We start from the raw sequence: 15,718 nt of genomic DNA, 5'->3' as shown, positions 1-15,718 counted from the left end.
CGTATCCAGGTCATTACAAATTTGATGTTTGCTTACTCAGTGATACTGCTTCCTGTACATATTTCAGTGACAAAAATAATTCTCCTGCTGTGTTACTCCCAGTCAGACCAACAAAAACTGAAGAAACTGAACTGAATTTTATTCTAGGGATTGGATCAGTTGCAATTTTTGATGAATTCTTTTACAGTTAATTCATAGCTGAAGAGCAAGACAAAGGCCAGAATTCTAGGCAAAATACAGAAACTCAGAGAATGGAAATCCATGATTTAAAGATGTTTGTATAATCTCTTCTCAAAACATAGACCTTCATTTGCAGTTCTGCAATCTCCTGCCAAAGTAAAACCTTAGTAACAGTCACATCCAGATGCTATCTTAAAATTTTTAATTACAAAGTATTTCCTTCTATACAGTGTCCCTTAAGGGAAGATGAAATTTTTGATATCATTTCAAAACATTGGTATTATAAAAACTAATAAATTATGTCATTTTCTTACTTGACTTCTTTGACTAGATTATGAGATTTTATGTTGATCTTAATTTTGACTCTGATAAACAGGCAACATTTAAAAAAAATACAGTAAAGTAGGATAATCTGGAATCACACTGACAAGATATAAAATGCCCCAATGTTACTTAACGAACCATTTTTCATTGTCTTGCATTCTCAGATACACAAATTGAAGGAACTCCCCTAAAGCACAAACCAGCCCAAGCAAACAATGTAAGATGAGGTTTTCTGAGATTTACCTGCTCTCCACTGGCCTTTATCTATTCACCTGCAAACAAGGCTCAGTGCTTGTGGATATGTTGCTATCAAATTTATAGATTCTAGATTAGTGAAATGAGAGGATATTGTTTTCTGTCATTCAATAAAGTTATTCCATTGACTTAACAGAATTTGTATGATTACAATTCCTCTAGTGTTTCATGAAAGCAGAATAATTTACACTGTAGTAATATATTCAGCCATGGTTGACAACAGCATTAAATAAAATGCTGCTTCCTTTAACTGAGGTATCAAAAAGAACCAGAAAGGGCAAAAGAAAAGGGAAAAGTAAATAAAATTATACCTCATGGAAAGAGAAAGCTCTTGATGAAAAGAAAATAAATTTTGAAATTGTGACAACTGAATAGTAAAGCACAGTAGAATCAGATGAATCAGAACACCCTGGGCAAAAAAAACCACAGTGTGTACTCCTTAAAGAAGAAAACTCTACTGAAATAAAGGAGCAGATAAAGAACTGTAAGAATCAAAGCACATATTAAGTATGTTGAAAACCATTTACAGAACAGGAATCCTAATTCCAAACAAGTGCATTTGCTATTTATTAAGCTGCTCAAAAAAAAAAGACATTTTTTAGTTAAAACATTAATGTTCCAAGATGATACATATACAGCAGAAAGATAAATATGTGCCCATTCCTCATCAGAATTTCATCTGACTTCTAAGAAAGAAACTTGACTGGAAAACTGATGGGACACAGAGCTAAACATTTCCCCCCAGAATTACCACAGTAAAATACAGACAAACTGCAGAGGCAACTAGGGTTGTCATATGTTTAATTTCCTTTGTCTTCTACTTCCATACCAGTGTGTGAAAATATGAAGGTAACATAGAAGCTCCTCAGGACCCTAACATCTGTACATTGTTATTAGTAAAGTACAAAAAAATCTGGTTTTCTCTTCCATCCCATTTATAACATAATTGCTTCCTAGCTCAGCCTCTGTTACTAATTCTAAATGGATGTTGTCAAATTGCAAAGTGCATATTGTTGTCAGTATAACCTGTTATTACACACTAATACTGTGTGTTAATGAAGTGTTAAATATCCAGAGCTGCCAACACCTTGATCCAAGGGAATATGAACACAATGAAATAGATGTGATACATGGCTAAAATGATAAAAATTATTGATCATTGCTTGAATGAATTTTTAATATAAATTAAGTATATATTTCTAAATGAAGATATCTAAATAATCTAAAGGGCCAGATTTTGGCTTCCATCTCTCTACCTTAATTTCTTGTAAACTGTAAATTCTCTTTCTTTAGGGTTCAATCCTCCAAAGTGTTGCAGCTACATTGAAAAGGCTGCACACTCTTGCTTTGTACTTGGTAATAATAGTGTTCAACACTTTGTAAGCTCATGTCTTGAATAATCAAACTTATTGATATCAGTAGCCTTATTCAATATTTAAAATTGCAGTTTAGAAATGTACTCATTTTTCATGTGAAGAAAGGAATATGATGAAAGTCTACAGGGCAGTGATGTGCCTCAGAAATCATTCTACTGAAATGAATTACTTTTTTGACTGAGTAACTTCAGAAGGCATTCACATCAATATGGTTTATAAGACGTGGAAAGGAAAATTGACAAGAATTCTTTGGAAAATAGAAGCAGTACTTTCTCACCACTTCATAAACACTGAAATATACATTCTTTTATGTAAGGATGAGTGAAGGGGTTGAGATGTTCCTTGCCATCCAGCCTTTTTAAAGGAATCAATCTTACTGAAAACCACAAAGATGCAAAGGTATCAAATGTAAAAGGAAATGACATTGTTGAGTGTGGACTGTGCTGTCACAGAAGAAGCACATTAGGACAAGCAATACTACTTTTATTAGTAGCTGTCCTTTCTAGGAGATTGCTTAACTCAGCCCATTTAACAACCTGTTCCTTGCTTTTACTTTTCAAAATGCATTGACATTTGCCCTTCTTATTTCTGGATGCAGCCAAACAAATCCAATAGACTGGGTCCAAGTATGGAAAACAGCAGTGTCATAAAGCTTAATTTCAATAACAAGCTTCAGCAGCTCAGAAAATGCATACTCTTCATTCCTCTTACAATGGAAAGAAGTATCATTTAGCCTCTAACAAGGAAAGAGGTAATGAGATAAAGATTTAATGCTTGTGTTTATAGGAGGCCTGTGTGAGATTATCAACTGGAGCACAGTTTGGTTTTGTTTGGTGGGCTTTTGAAGGGATTTTTTGGTCACATTTGAAAGTAAAAATTTAAATTTCTTGAATATAGATTCCTTGCAATTTCTTTTAAAAAGAATAGTATATTGGTTCAAAAGAATCTGTGCAGTAAACATTATGTACATGTCTTCATGCAGCTAAATATAAAAAGTTGTTTTCTTCACTTGTAAAGTTATTACATTTTTCTCTTCTGTTCTTCCACACAATAACAATAGGGATTTTTCACATTCCCATGACATATTTTTCATTAATAGAGACTAATGTTCTTTGTGTCAGTGCTGTTCTAACAGAAGAAAAAATAAGGTCTGGAATATGGTCCAGCTGCCAAACTGGGAACAGGACCTAATAATTTGAGTAGATCTAACTTAGTGCTTGGTTCCTAAGTCAGTGGCTCTGAAACAGTGACATAAAAGTCTTTACTTATTTTTTGCATTACTCCCACATCATCAGCCAGAGAGGAAGCAGGAGCTGCAAGGTAGGTGGGACTTCTTCCTATTTCCCCTCAGCCAAGATTTTTTTATTTCCCCTCAGCCACTGGCTGCAGTAACTCCTTTGACCCTTGCAGTTTGCATTCCATCAGTTCTGGTCCTCCTGCTTTTTTATCTCCAGCAAGGATGAGGGAATAGGATTCAGGAAGAATGTCAGCAGTGAATCCAAAAGTCTGAAAGCCATCACATTTAGTTGCAGTTACTGAGAGGCTTGGCTAGTTGTCACTTTTATTCGTTTTGAGAAAAAATAAATGGCTGTAATTCTTTGCTCTCCATGACCACTGAGAGTTTTATGGAACAGAAGCTCTTTCTCCATTTGATAGGTTATCCAGCAAAAGAATACTTACCTCTGATGAGCTCTCTGAAAAAACAAACTTACCTTTTTGTGACAAATATGCAAAATTATCAAACAACTGAGAATTGTGGCATTTATAGTAATGCAAGATCTTTGAAAGAGGGAAAAGAAATAATGCATTTAAATCTGCAAAATATTATCTTCAGCTGTAAAAATTTGGTGAGATAGATACTATTTAGCTATGCTACATGGCAAAGCACAGCTTTAAGAAGTATTACTGAACTTTTCCATTTATCTTTCAACTCTGCCTATATTTCATTATTATTTCTACTCATGACTCATAGTATTTCTACATTTTTCGACTAAGATTGACATATCTCATTTATTTTCCCACCAGAAACCTTTCCTATGCATTTCCACAGCCAGATATTAGTTTCTTTTAAATAGTATATAGGCTTAAGGCCCTATTTTTCCAAATTATAAAATTCAAAGCTCTGGGAGCTGCTATACTACATGTACATCCCATCAGTAGACCACAGGATATGTAATAATATTTCCATACTGAGTAAAGGCTCCCTATTATGTCTGTGTGTATATATATATATATATCTAAGCACATATGTGGGCTGATCAGTTTGCAAACAACTGAACTGCACATAATTCACTCATTTATAAACAGACTTTTCATCCAGTCTTTGGTTTTTATACCAAATATTATGTTAGATTGTTTGAAACTGATTCTTCTCTTCCCATCCAATACACAAACAACATAAAGAAGCCTTAGGTGAAAGAAGCATGAGGGAACTCTCTGGTGCTTTTGTTCTCATTCCCATGAGAATGATTGTGTTTCTGATCCATTGCTGCACAGTGAAAGTTCAAATTAAAGATTTTGCACTTAGGATGAATAACAGAAACATTAAAATTTACTTCAAGTATAGCAAAACTGTAAGTTTAACTTACTGTCCTATATCCCCATGTGTTATTTATTCAGGTTTACATACTCAATACATTTTCCCAAAGGCTATTGCAGATTTACAGTGCATTCTGCTTTCCTGAAGTACTTGCTTGTCTACAAAGTACTATTGATAAAAATTAGATATCAAACAAATGAGATGGGTGTCAGAAACTTATAAATAATGAATTGAATGCTAGTTTACTAATAAATATTACAGAAAAGACCAATAGGTTCCAAAAGAGTATTTCCCATATAGCTTCTTATTTAAAGTGCAAGAGTGTGATGCTGTTTAGAAGGCTGAATTATATATATCTGGATTTCTAATTAGTCCAGCTATTAACCTTTTCTCCAGTTTCTCTCTTTGGTGATATACGGTACTATAAATTCCATAAGAGATTACCTTGCAGAAAATATGTTTTTTCATAAATGCCCCATGCATATTTCATAATCACTTTTAATTTATTTATTCTCCATCTGATTCTCTACTGTCTTATACTGATGCAGTTTTACCTGTGCAAGATGGATACAAACAGAATTTTGTGGACTTAAAGAAAATATGCCTTTTTTTTTTTTTCTTATTTTTTTGCCTTTTTTTTTTTAATGAATATGGATTACAGAGCTTCCAAAGGGTTGAGGCAGTTCAGAACTTCAGGTGTGGAGTAATGTACCTAGCAGAAATTGCAGGCAGACCTAAGGCACTGAATCTCTGTGTAACAAAATTATCAAGTCTTATTCCTCCTGAGCCCACAGTTGCCCAAGCAGAAGTGTGTATAGATATATATCTATATATTTGTGTATACACACACATATATACACAAATATATATATCTATGCAAAGATCTCTGCAGGTGACCAAGATTTCTGCACCCAGATCTCTAAATGGTTTCTTTTTAAAGAAGTTGCATCAGAACCTTCTGCTCAGAGCTGATGAAAGCCAGTAAATGGGTGCCCATTAATGCTGCATTAGCATTGTAAAACTGCTGCACTTCACAAAAGCCTGCCAGAACACGACCCAGTCTGGACTCTTAAAATGGCTGCACATGTATTTGTAATTTGCCATCCATTCAGAAGGTGAAAAAAGGAGAGATCAAATTATCTAACTCTTCACAGGAACTTCTGAAAAACCAAACACAATGTTGTTGTGCTGGAACAGTTTCAAACATATCTGTAAACTCAAAATGCTTGTTTTAAAGGTATTTTAATTAATTGTTCTGTTACTTCATATTTTTTAGAACAGTAGGTTGATGTCTATAAGGATTTCAGAAGTCAAAACTGACAGTACATATTTAACTATCATAACCACCCAGCAATTACATTTAGCTTCTGCATTCTCATCTAACTAGCCCTGCAATCTAGGAACTTCTCTGCATATTGGGATTTCTGTAAAAGTTAGTATTAATGAAATAGAGTTTTAAATTTCCCTAGGCTCAATCTAGACATTAAGAATATAAATGTAAATTAGCAGGGAAGAGCAAGCAGCCTTGAATACTAACATTTTCATCCCATAACTTTTAGTTAAAAATGTGCTACAGAATGTGGGATCCAGCCTTCTGCAACTGGCACCCTCAAATTCCATTAATAATTATCAGAATATTTCTGTAATTGTCTGTGTGCTTGCTATAGCACTGTAAGACTCAGACACCCTCCAGTTACAGATTATTACTGTCTGTCTGATAAATAATTCCTGTCCAATTCCATTTTGACTTAAGACTGTTTCTAAAAAGATTCTTTTCTGCTTAAAAAAAATCCAGTTATAGAACAAATGTGGCCACAATATTCTACTTATTTCACTTTTTACTGGCAAGGCAAATCTTGCAAATTCATTGCCTTTTCCTGGCATTTTTATAGCCACCTGCAGTGCTTATTTTCATTGCAGTGTATTTTGTATGATCATGGGTGTCCACACTCTGCTTTCCTTGACTCTCTATCCCCATCACCACTGACAGTATGTTCTGATGGGAGGCAAGTGAAAAAAAAAATAGTGGGAATATTTAGCTTGTACATGTGCTCTTACTTCAAACTATTGACATGGTTAGTAGTGAAGCACCAATTCTAGTTATAGAACCTGAGATTTTTATACTTGAAGAACGGCTCCTTTTAAAACTTTTCACAGTGATTAAACACTCACTATTTGTTATGACCAGCTGCATAATCTAACTCTTTACTCACTCAGAATCAATAATCTCTTTCAATATATGCTGATAGCAATGACCATAACTAGAAGACAGTAAGGGCTGGAAGGACAATGATGATATAAACCTCACTTGAAGTGCTGAAAAAATGATTGTGTTCTTTGTGGCTATTCAGGTGTATTGTCTCGTTGGAACAATTGGGTTGAATAAATTAAAAGGAATAGTTTGTTATAAATAGAGTGACTGTGAATGCTTTATATGAAAGGGGTTTTATCCTGTTTTCTTTTGGTGTAATGAAAAAAGTGATCAATCATAGAAGTAAAAAATAAGCTGGAAAGGATCTCAAGAAATTTTTGATCTTACTCCCACTGGGAGCCTGGACCTTTCAAGTTTGAATATTCCCAAAGATAAGACCCCTCCAGGCAACATGTTCTAGTATTTCCACGATGAAAACATTTCTCATAATATCTAGCTGTAATTTCTCATGTGTGCCTGTTGCCTTTTTTCCTGTCCCATGCTGCTGAACTCACTCCAGAAAGTTACTGTCTGCCTTGTACTAGGGGAGCTCTACACCATCTGTCAGGTGTGGACTCAGACATCCTGCAGAGAGGCACAGCATGGCTTCCCCACCTGCTGGATGCAGCCTGGCCTGCTGTCTTCCAGGGGTATTTTGCTAATTCTTGTTCAGTTTGTTCCTCAGGATTCCCAGGTGCTCCTGCTGTCCTGCCTCACCTCTGCACTGTACAGGCTCATGGCTCCTTCCCACTCACATGCAGGACTTTGTGTGACCCTGAGTGAACTTCCTGAGGGTCCTGCGAGCCCTGGGCTGTGCAGGGACCACCCCTCTCACTTGCTATTATTCACAAATTTGCCAAGTGTACACTCTTGCTCACTGTTGAGGCTGTTAATAAAGGCATTATATGTTCTTCTGACATCAATAGAAGATAAGGAATCTGACAGGTATCCATGTGGATGGATGAATGGTTGATTGCTGTGTGTTCCTGTTTTTCCAAAGGAACTATAAGAATTTACAATATTTTAAAAGATTAAAAATTTCTTAATGAATCTTGAATAAAGAAATATATCTAGATTTTCCTGAACACCTGCATGATCATGATACAAGCCTCAGAAGAGTTTGTGTGAAATATGTCTTAATTTATTACCTCAAAAAAACCCCATGTCCATCAGTTTCAACCTGCAGTTTTTGTGGGAGTAATTTGAGTGACTTTGCTAACAAGCACAAAGCTGGAAAAAAATGGAATTCCGTTGTAAAAATTTGAAATTCTCTATTTGCTCTAGTGTAAGTGATGCTAAGGGATGAAGACATCTGACAATCTTCTACACCAACCTTTGTCATTTTCAATAAGTATTCCAGAAATTTGCTAATGGATTGTATCCTAAACTTTGGGTCATTTGGTTTGTTTCATTTGAGTTGAATTTCTGATTTTGTTTGGTTGGTTTTATCTCATAGATAACGTATTTTTTAGCACAGCATCCTTTTTTATGTTACTTATCAATTTTCTGATAGTTTCAGCCTCAGTTCTGAAGACAGTTTGATGTCTTCCTATCAAGTGAATTTTGGGTACAATATTTGAAGTTGCTAGAGAACAGTAGCGAATTAGTCCAGCATGACTCTCAATTACCTTTGTTATAGGACAATTGGGATACTAACCTAGGCCATAAATTTTATTGCAGTTTCTTACAAAAGTGAAGGTGAACAAGAAAATTCAAGGCATCACAATTGTCAGTGAGATGCCTCTTAAAAACCATTTAGTTTAAAAGCATTTGACATAATTTAAAAGACATTTTTTGCAAGCTTGCCTCCTAGGAAGCACTTGGGAGTCTAAGTAAAATTTGAATGTTTATGTTTTAAAGCACTTTTAATGCAAGAAATCTGTGTATAATTATCTCTAATTAGTCATCTCTTCCACTGAGACTTATACTAAGCATTTAGTTTTCCTCTACAGTAGCTATTTCCCAGGCTTCTTTAATAACTAGGACTGTCTGACAAGCTGATCTCAGGATCAGATTTCAAACTCATCTTATTCCATTCTACCTGTTGCTTCAGGACATTTCTTAATGAGGCCAGAGTTACTTTCATGTCTAATTAAGCTGAAGAGATTAAGATATTTAGGTCTTGTTTTTGTATACTCTCCTAAGGGAAAAGTAAATACATAAGCAACAGAGATCAGCAGAAATACAAGAAAGAAGAAAAGCAGCAGGAACACAGGGGATTATTATGTAATATAAGGGAGCAGGAAAAGGCTGGGTAGATTATCCTTCCTAAAGTATGTTCACTTGCGTCAAAAAAATATTGCACTGAACTGTGAATTCTCCCTAACATGATAATGTGTATTTATCAGATGAACCTAAAAGAGAAATATGGAAGAAGGGACTTTATGTCTTTATAAAATATATCTGAAAACAGATCCTGATTAGGATTTCCTATTTATATAATAAACTGGAGGGTAACCATGAGACTGATGAAACAAAGTACCCAAAATACTCTATTAAAAATGCCTTTGTTTTTTATGTTCCTTATCTTCTCCAGTGTCAGCTTTCAATGCAATGAGAAGTTTATTATTTCATTTGGGAAAGAAACGATCCCTGTTTTATGGAAGCTTAATCTCTCTTCAGAAGTGCTTTACCTCAGTTCCACCCTAATGGGCAAGTGGATAGACTCAAACCTCTTTTAGCATGCATTCATATTCCAGAATGCACATTTCAATTGAATATTTTTCAACAATGTTTTTTAATAGTCATCTTTCTTAGTAAAAGGTCTTTCAAATTTCTGCAGTACCAAAGAAGTTCCCTGTAAAGGCAGCAAAGCATTTAAACTAATCTTTTCATAACTCCAGCTCCTTTCAATTACCTGGCAGTATACTTATTTATACATTTTGCATGTTGCTTTCATGTGAATTTATGGGTTTTCTCAATTTTTTCTTAAGATCTGAAAATATATGGATGCTCTTACATTTTTTTGCCTTTTTATTCATGACCTAGAATTCATTTTTATTTGGGTCTTGGAGGGAAGCTGGGAGATCCAACTGGTCTGTTTGGAGGGTTCTGGAATTCAAACCAAAATAATGAAGAAAAAAGTTCTCTATGTCAGTTGGAAATTGACTTTTTTCCCTCAGTTTATCAAAAAGAGAAAACCCAAGAGTTTAATTTTAAACACAAATTTTTATCTTAATAGATAATATTTCTTATAATTAACTTAAGGCAAATGAAATAGCTGGAACTACACATCGGCGACCACCACCCAAGCCAGGCTTCCTGGGAAGTGGCGAATCAGCCCTGGTGCCAGGAGCATCAGCACCACCTTGTGTTCATGGGATGGGAAAATCAGCCCGGAACACGCCTCCCCAGGCATCGAAACCGCAGCGCTTCCTCTGCTCCCCATAGCGAGCTAACGAAGGAGCCATATTTGGGAGAAAGATGCATAATTTTTGCTACTGCAAGTTTAGAATAATCGATATATCCAAGTATATGAGAATTTATCAGGAAACTTGCTTGCATTTTTGGTTAGGCAGCAGCCACAGCACATGAACAGCTCAACTGTTGCCAGATTTTTTCAGTAGGCATCTTGCAACAAGATAGCTTAGAGGTGAATTTTGTGACAATGTTTTGCAGTTATTTACAGGAGTTCTTTCTGAATGTGAGACATGACACTGTAAAACCTATTCTTTTCTTTGAAATTTTAAAAAGGGAACAAAGGAGACCGGTGTCATATAGTGATGGAGAGCCTTGAGAGAGAGTCAGTATCATGTTTGGATTCCTCTTTCATAGCCTGTAAACATCCTACAAGGCAGTGCTGATTCCTTCAGTCTTTTGCACGGTAGAAGCTGTTCTGTAAACAAATCTATTTCTGGTACATTTTCCCACCAACTTGACTATGAAAATGCATCAGTTTTCATTTCTTTTTCAAAAAAATCCACTTCTCTCTATCCATTTGGTTCTGGGAGTAGAGTTTCTGGAAAGAAATATCTCATCAGAAATTGCAGTTACTTCTCTTTTAGCTCTACTATATGAAGTACAGTTTCTAGCAGAAATTCTGGGGCAGAACCCGTTCAAGAACTGGTAATAATATGAGAAAGCAATTTCATAGAGAGTTTTCTACACCTCAGTGTATTTAGCCTAGCTTAACAAAAGTCAGGTCTGCCATCTGAGAATGAAACAGAATAGCAACTGTCCCTACTTTCTGGCCCCTTCTTTTGGTCTAGAAATTAAAAATTTCTGATTGGTGTTTCACAGCTCACTTTCACCTTTCTCATCTTTAAAAATTGAATGTCCCCAGATTAAGTGCAAGACCTTGTGCCTGTATGTCACTTTAGTGTGATGTATCAATTTTCAGCACACACATAACTAGAAAAACATATAATGACATGGTATGCTCATAAGTGTTAAAAAAATTATCCTGATTCTTGTTTACCCTCCAGTTTGTGCATCATTACAGAGAATTTGCATCAGGGAAAGTTCAGCTTCTGTTTTGATCATCTTTTACATCCACACCTCATGCACTTCTTTCAGACTGATGTAAGGTATCATTTTAAAAAATGGATATTTTCCAAACCCACGGTGCAAACTCTGCATGATGGATCAGTCTCATTAGTTTTATCAAGTATAAACCTGGGTTTTAAAAAAACAATGCAACCTTGTGTGATATGGTTGGGATCCCATGTTGATGTACACCAACAGGCTCTTCCTCAACAGTGTCCTTTTAGAGGTTGACAATGTCTCTAATGTCCTTGTAATTTTTCTCCCTGTTCCAAAAGAGGCAGGGCACTGTTATTAGTGCTACTCAGTCCCTTCTGTCACTTTCTGTCAGACAGCTGGGATCTCAATGCCCTTTATATTTGGGTAGTTTCTAGCAGTATTAAGGGACTTACTGTAAATATTCCATCACCTTTCTGAAATAGTTTTTTTCTGTTGAAAAGACAGAAAGAAACTAAGTCTTTCCAGTACCTGACAGGTCAATGAGAGAGCTGTAAGAGAAACTTTTTACAAGGACACGGAGTGACAGGACAGGGGGAATGGCTTCAAGCTGCCTAAGGACAGGTTTAGATGAGGTATTAAGAGGGACTTTCTTTGCTGTGAGGGTGGTGAGGCACTGGCACAGCTTGTCCAGGGGGCTGTGAATGCCCCATCCCTGCAGTACTCAAGGTCAGACTGGATGGAGCTCTGAACAACCTGGTCTAGTGAAGGGTGACCCTGTGCATGGCAGAGGGTTGGAATGAAATGGTCTTTAAAGGTCCCTTCCAATAAAAACTATTCTGTCATCCTATGAAGTTGAACCTTGTATTTTGTGTATTTAGCATTGGGATGTGGCTGACCTCTTGCCTCAGTGTTTTGAAGCCTGTTAACTGTAAGAAGGAGTAACTTCCACAAATGGCAAATCAAACAACCACTTCAACTGTTTAGGGAAGTGTCATGTCTCACAGTCATCAGGAAAGCAGTCTAGTATAAACTGGAAAAATTCCCCAGAATTTCGGAGAAGTTTTTGAGGAATTCATCTGATTGAAATAATAGAGGCACAAAGAGGAACTTTCAGCATCTCAGAAGCATAGACTGACAGAACTTTGGTGAATGGTGATAATCCTACCCCAGGTGGGTTGAAAAGTTCCTCTTCAGCTGTGAGACCAGCAGCTGTGTCTCAGGTCACAACTCAGATTGTTGCAATGCAGTCAATGATCTTTATTCCTACAGGAGGCATGAAAATAACTTCAAAACAGTGCTTCAGCATAACTCACCAGGTAGAGACAATGACTCACTCAGGAGGCTCAGCTGAACTTGAGTGAGCCAAAAGGTGTCAAGCCAGTCCTTAGCATCAGTGTTGCACCTGTGCACGTGAGATAGCTTCTCCTGCTACTTACAGAGAAAATCTCCACTGCAGAGAGCTGTAATACTATATAAACCTACTTGTGTAAGAAAACTTCATTTGGCACCAGCATATCTAGCAATTTTTACTTGCTGCTTTCTTTTAAACTAGTTTAGCAGGCTTGGCTGTGAAATCAGAGGGTCAGAATTCTTTTTTTCTAAATGCATTTAGGTTTGATGTGCTTAAGGACTCTAGTTTCCAGGTATAAAAATATTCATCCTGATTCTTGGGAAGCTCTCTATCTGTATCTGTTCCTTCTACTGGAACATTTCCCCATAACTCTTATTATCCCACGGGATGCCCACGGGGATCTGCTCCTATTTCTGTTGGACCTTGCATGTAACACACCTGAAATTTCACACTTTCTTCTGCATCATTCTCATGGAATAATATATAGTATCTGTGTGGTTCTCCAAGCAGATCTTTTGAGTTTTTTTAACTCATTAGGGAACATCCATGGGTATCTGAAATTACCATATATATATATATATATATATATATATATATATATATATACACACTTATTCATCAGACACTCCACTTGATACCTGGCAACAGTTTTCCACTGCTGTGTTGATCCACTTTGTTTCATTTTCCTCAGCAGTGGCTGAAGAGACAGAGGTAGAATTGAACATCCACCTCCAATGGTTATCTTTTTATGCCTTCCCTTGATGAGGCTATCATCTTTTTAGGACTACTATATGTTAATGACTACAACAGGCAATTCTCTAGGATTCCAAGAAGAAGAATTAATATTAATTTGTGTTCCTTGTCTGCCCACAGCAGACCAATATTTACTTGACTTTGGTACTATCTTAAACCCTGGAATCCAGATGGGTCGGCTGTCTTGGTTTGTGTTTCTGTGACTAACATGGTGACTTCATTCAAGACCTTTTTCTTTCTTTGGTTTTGAGTTCAATCCATGGTATCGAATTTTTGTGTAAATGAAAAACAAATGTTAAAGTCTGTCCAGAGAGAGAAGAAACCAAAACAAACATGTCTACTGGGAAGGAAATTTACGTTTTACTTTAGGCTCAGAAGAACTCAGACTGATCTATACTGCTGAAGAATGACTCTATCTACCAGGACTAAATCACAGAAATTTGAGAGGACTGTTTTGGCTTAGAATAATTAACTTCTAGAAATAGTTAATGATGAATATTGTTGAATAGCTTCAAGATTATTGAGAAATAGATTTGGTTACTTCTGGCTTTTCTGGGCTTCGTATGAAAGTAATGTATAGAATAACATGATTTTACCTAATTTATTGTTTTTTATTTATGCATTCCATGATATTATATAGGTACCTTGAAGATGTTATTTTCCCCACATACTTATGTAAACACCATAAACTATCCAAATGATTTACGTTCTGAGCCACAGTACATAGTAAACAAAAGGACTCCACTTTGGGTGGTCTGTGCAGAAACTTACGAACGACTTACAAAACCTACAAGGAAGTTACAACAATAGTGAATTGCATGCTTTTTCCCAATGTTTTCCTGGGACTGAATGCACAAGCTAAATGACGTAAATAACCTCAGTGATTTTTAGGAATTGATAAGTATGTGTATGCAGTATCCATGTGAACATAGACCAGGATGGAGACAGACTGATGAGCCAGGTCCAGCCTCAGAGGCACACTTTTTCCAGTTCCTTGCATTTCTTCAGCACAATAAAATTTTTACGAATAAGTTCTGCTGCAGAATTAGCTGCTATGAAAAGAGCAAGTGGTAATAACCTTTACACCTTGTATGCTTTCTTGAGTATAAACCGTGTAGAAATGATGAAATTATAGAGATCATCACCAGCTGAAGTTCCCCTCCACTAACACTGTAATCCCTCCGGGACGCTTAATTGAGGTGGCCACCGGAGATCCCCACTTTAATAAACTCAGATCGCGAAAGGAAAGCTGCTGAAGCACCTTGTATAAATCAGCGTCCCTCTCCCAAGCCTTGATTCCACTATCGGTCTGATTTCCCCAGCAAGGTAAATTATTTAGGTGTTCTGCGCTACATCCCAAGGCAGAGGCCCGCCGGTGCGGCGTTCTTTCCTCCCTTTCCCCGGGACGAGCGGCGAGCCGGGGCAGCATCCCTCCCTGAGGCGAGCGGAGCCGCCTCACCTGCCCGCAGACTTGCCGAACTCTGCCCAAATCCTGCACGGCCACGGGCGGGGCCCCCTCAGCCGCCGCCGCCGCCCGGTCCCTCCCCCGGCCCGCGCCCCCTCATTCCCTCCCTCGCTCGCTCCCGCCCGCCGCGGGGCAGCCCCGGCGCCGCTCGCGCCCCCTCAGCCCTCGCCCGCCGAGGTCGGCGTGAGGCGGCTCGAGGCGCGGCGGCGGGCAAGGCGCCTGCGCAGCTCTCCCGGGCATGCTCATTAACAGCGGAGGAGCCGAAAAGGGGAAAAAAAAAAGAGAGAAAAAAAAGAAAAATCCCACCCTGAGAGCGAGCGGCGCCGCTGACACTACACCCGCCGGAGAACAGCGGCGGCGGCAGCAGCGGCGGGGCTGCGTCGCGCCGGCCCCGCGTCCTTTCACGCCTCGGCTCCCAGCGCCCGCCGCGGGCAGCTGCGGGGTGAGCCGCGGTAGCAGCAGCCGGTGCGTCCCCCCGGCGGGGCGGAGGGGCCAGGGCGGGCTGCGGGGGAGCCGCCGGCAGCGGCGATGTGGATTTATACTGGCCCGCGCCGCAGCCGCCGGGGAGCGGGGCGCGGGCACCGCACCTAGAGGCGATGGGCGAAGCCGTCGGCGGGGCTGAGCCGGGGCGCTGCTGAAAGTTCAGCCGGTGGCCGCGCTCGGTAAGTTTGCCGGGGAGGCGGGAGCGGCGCCGCGGGCGCCCGAACTTCGCGTTTCGCGGGGGGCAGCGGCGTCCGAGCCGGGGCGGCGAGGGGAGCGCCGGGCGCCGCCGGGGGTGCCTTGCCCCGCCGGAGCGGGAGCCGCCGGGCGCTCCCGGAGGGGTTTTTTGGATGGCACTGGGTGTGTACGTGCGGCTCCGTGT

At 38.7% G+C, this 15,718-nt stretch overlaps 1 protein-coding gene across 5 annotated transcripts in view; it reads left to right on the top strand.

Moving 5' to 3' along the window:
- TENM1 (teneurin transmembrane protein 1) overlaps positions 1 to 15,718 on the top strand; it is a 775,104-nt gene that overhangs the window by 453,203 nt on the left and 306,183 nt on the right. For 2 of the 5 annotated variants that reach the window (XM_071442434.1, XM_071442430.1), the window contains exon 1: positions 15,034 to 15,518. The exons of 1 other annotated variant lie outside the window; for it this stretch is intronic. The gene's annotated coding sequence lies outside the window, so the exon portion shown is untranslated. Of the gene's footprint in view, positions 1 to 15,032; positions 15,519 to 15,718 lie in introns of those variants that run through there. 2 more of the 5 variants (XM_071442433.1, XM_071442435.1) reach the window with 2 other exon arrangements.

The sequence above is a fragment of the Agelaius tricolor genome, unplaced genomic scaffold (assembly GCF_023055355.1).
Source record: "Agelaius tricolor isolate 1412-34295 unplaced genomic scaffold, bAgeTri1.0.p SCAF_17, whole genome shotgun sequence".
NCBI classification, from domain to species: Eukaryota; Metazoa; Chordata; class Aves; order Passeriformes; family Icteridae; genus Agelaius; species Agelaius tricolor.
The sequence above is the reverse complement of the archived record's forward strand: the minus strand, read 5'-3'. Positions and strand labels throughout refer to the sequence as shown.